The sequence below is a fragment of the Bidens hawaiensis genome, unplaced genomic scaffold (assembly GCF_021521415.1).
Source record: "Bidens hawaiensis isolate Kalapana, Puna unplaced genomic scaffold, B.hawaiensis_p1.1 tig00021529_1, whole genome shotgun sequence".
NCBI classification, from domain to species: Eukaryota; Viridiplantae; Streptophyta; class Magnoliopsida; order Asterales; family Asteraceae; genus Bidens; species Bidens hawaiensis.
The window spans coordinates 1-2818 of record NW_027493352.1 but is presented as its reverse complement, the minus strand read 5'-3'; the positions used below and the strand labels follow the sequence as shown (position 1 = coordinate 2818).

Here is a 2818-nt window from a genome sequence, read left to right as displayed (position 1 = left end):
AATTTAAATAATATATACATCTTTTTTAAAATAAAATAAAATATTATTTTTTATTATATCCTATTTTATAGGATTTTTACATAAATAATTTGGTGAGAATATTTTTTAATTTAATGAGATGTTATAACCCGTTTAAGGAATATCTGGGTTTGGTAACACCCATACCCATGAATTCGGGTCAAATGCATGAGAAGCCTCCATTTAAAAATCAAGCAAATCTGGTGACTCCAAAAAAAGGGGGGAGCTACCACATAGGATTTTTATGTCTTCGTTTATATATATTATAGATAGATAAAATTGATTATGCGATATATTTACGATAAAAGCTATCAAATATATTTACTTTTATAACAGCAATCAACAAGCGCATCTAGTGTAGTGGTATCATAGTACCCTCCCACGGTACTGACCGGGGTTCGATTCCCCGGATGCGCATAATACATTTTTTTAGTTACATTTCTTTCTAATTTTTTTGTTTATATATCGTTCTTGATCCCGCAGCACAGTAGTTTTTGCAGCTTTGAGTTTTAATATATTTTGTAGACCATCTCTCTGTCAATGAAATGGAGGAATTTAACCTCTCGAAACTCAGTCTTGACAACACTTTTACACCCACTTCGTTTTCAATCTCCATTACCGTTACCACCATCATACGCACCCATTTTCCAGTTCTTAACCGGCTTAAACCTCTTAAAATTAGGCCAACAAATCCACGCCCATTTCATTATTCGCGGACTCAAGCCCACCTCATTTCTCGGTGCCAAGATGGTCGCAATGTACGCTAGCTCAGGTGATATTGATTCCGCTATAAGTTTATTCAATTCAATTCGCCATAATGCGTCAACCCTTTTGTACAATTCGATTATTAGAGCATGTGCTGTGTATGGGATGTCGGCTAAAAGTGTTTGTATTTTTAAAGAGATGGATTCTGTCAGTTTTCGGGGCGATTATTTTACGTTTCCTTTTGTTTTGAAAAGTTGTGCTGATTTAGGTGATGTTTGGGTGGGTGAATGTGTTCACGGGAAGGGTTTGAGAACTGGGTTGGAGTTTGATTTCTACGTCCGGACCTCGTTGATCGATTTTTATGTCAAGTGTGCCAAGTTAGGGGATGCACGCAAGGTGTTTGATGAAATGCCTGTGAGGGATGTTTCGTCTTGGAATGCGCTGATTGCGGGGTGTATGAAGTATGGGATGGTTAGTGTTGCTGAAGATTTGTTTTCGAGGATGTTGGATAATAAGAACATTGTGTCGTGGACGGCTATGATCTCTGGGTACACGCAGAACGGTTTGGCGAGTCACGCTTTCAAGTTGTTTGATGAAATGACAAGTGATTTAGCAAACGTGAAACCGAATTGGGTGACGATAATGAGTATCCTTCCAGCCTGTCCACAGTCTTCTGACCTTGACCGAGGCCGAAAGATTCACGATTACGCCACTAGCATCGGGCTTAATTCGAACACGTCCGTGCAAACTGCACTAGCAGCTATGTACGCCAAATGCGGCTCACTCACCGACTCCCAAATATGTTTCCGAAAAATCCCAATTAATAAAAGAAATCTAGTCACATGGAACACGATGATCAGTGCATACGCGTCTCATGGGCACGGTATCCAATCTGTCTCAACATTCAACGACATGATAGGAGCCGGGGTCGAACCGGATGCCATTACATTCAGCGGCTTGTTATCCGGTTGCAGCCATTCGGGTCTGGTCGACACAGGACTAAACTATTTTAAATCAATAAAAACAGAATACAACATTGAACCAACTCACGAACATTACGCATGCATTGTTGACCTTTTGGGACGATGCGGTCGGTTAACCGAAGCATACGATGTCACTTCAAAGATGCCAATGCCACCCGGAGCCAGCATATGGGGCGCGTTATTTTCCGCTAGTAAAACGCATAGAAATCTCAACATTGCTGAAATCTCGGCTAAAAAGTTATTTGATTTGGAACCCGAAAACAGTGGGAATTACGTCGTTCTTTCAAATATGTATGCTGAAGCGGGAATGTGGCGGGAAGTTAACAATATTAGAGATTTGTTAAAAACCCGAGGCGTGAAGAAGAACCCGGGATGTAGTTGGATTGAATTAAACGGTAAGTTGCATATGTTTGTTGGAGGCGATAAATCTCACCCGATGTCAGATGAGATTTATAAGTTTTTGGAGGTGCTACCGGAGAAAATGAAAGCGTTGGGTTATGTGGCGGAAACGCGGTTTGCGTTACATGATGTTAGTGACGAGGAGCGGGAGCAGAGTTTAGGCAGTCATAGCGTGAAGTTGGCGGTGGCTTTCGGGATTTTGAGCATGGGTTCGGGTGAGGTTGTGCGCGTGATGAAGAATCTAAGGATTTGTGGAGATTGTCATACGGTAATGAAGTTTGTTTCTAGGATATATGGAAGGGAGATTGTGGTTAGAGATGTGAACCGGTTTCATCATTTTAAAGATGGGTTGTGTTCTTGTGGTGACTATTGGTAGAAATGGGTTAAAGATTAGGAATGTTGATTGGTGATTATTGGTCAATCAACTTCACAGTTTTATAATGTTATATGTGTTTTAATTTTGCCAATTGTTTTTTGAGTTGGCGATCAACTATGTGTTTTAGTATACATCTTCTATGGTTGATAAAACTTTAAAAAAATATTTTCAGTTTTAGTACAAAATTCAACAATTACTATGTTGCCTTAGATATATCATTATCAAAATATTGAGTAATCAAATTAAAATTACGTAAATCACTGTGCGTAATTAGTTATATACTATGTAATTTGTGCATGATTATGTAACTCTATGCAAGGGTGTGCAGAATTAGGGT

The 2818-nt window shown here is 39.3% G+C and overlaps 1 non-coding gene and 1 pseudogene across 1 annotated transcript; both read left to right on the top strand.

Moving 5' to 3' along the window:
- The first annotated feature begins 364 nt into the window (after positions 1-364).
- TRNAG-CCC (transfer RNA glycine (anticodon CCC)) lies at positions 365-435 on the top strand. Its single transcript has one exon. It is a non-coding gene; the product is annotated as a tRNA-Gly (tRNA).
- Positions 436-509: 74 nt separating this feature from the next.
- LOC143563798 (putative pentatricopeptide repeat-containing protein At3g49142 pseudogene) lies at positions 510-2540 on the top strand (annotated as a pseudogene).
- The last annotated feature ends 278 nt before the right edge of the window (positions 2541-2818 follow it).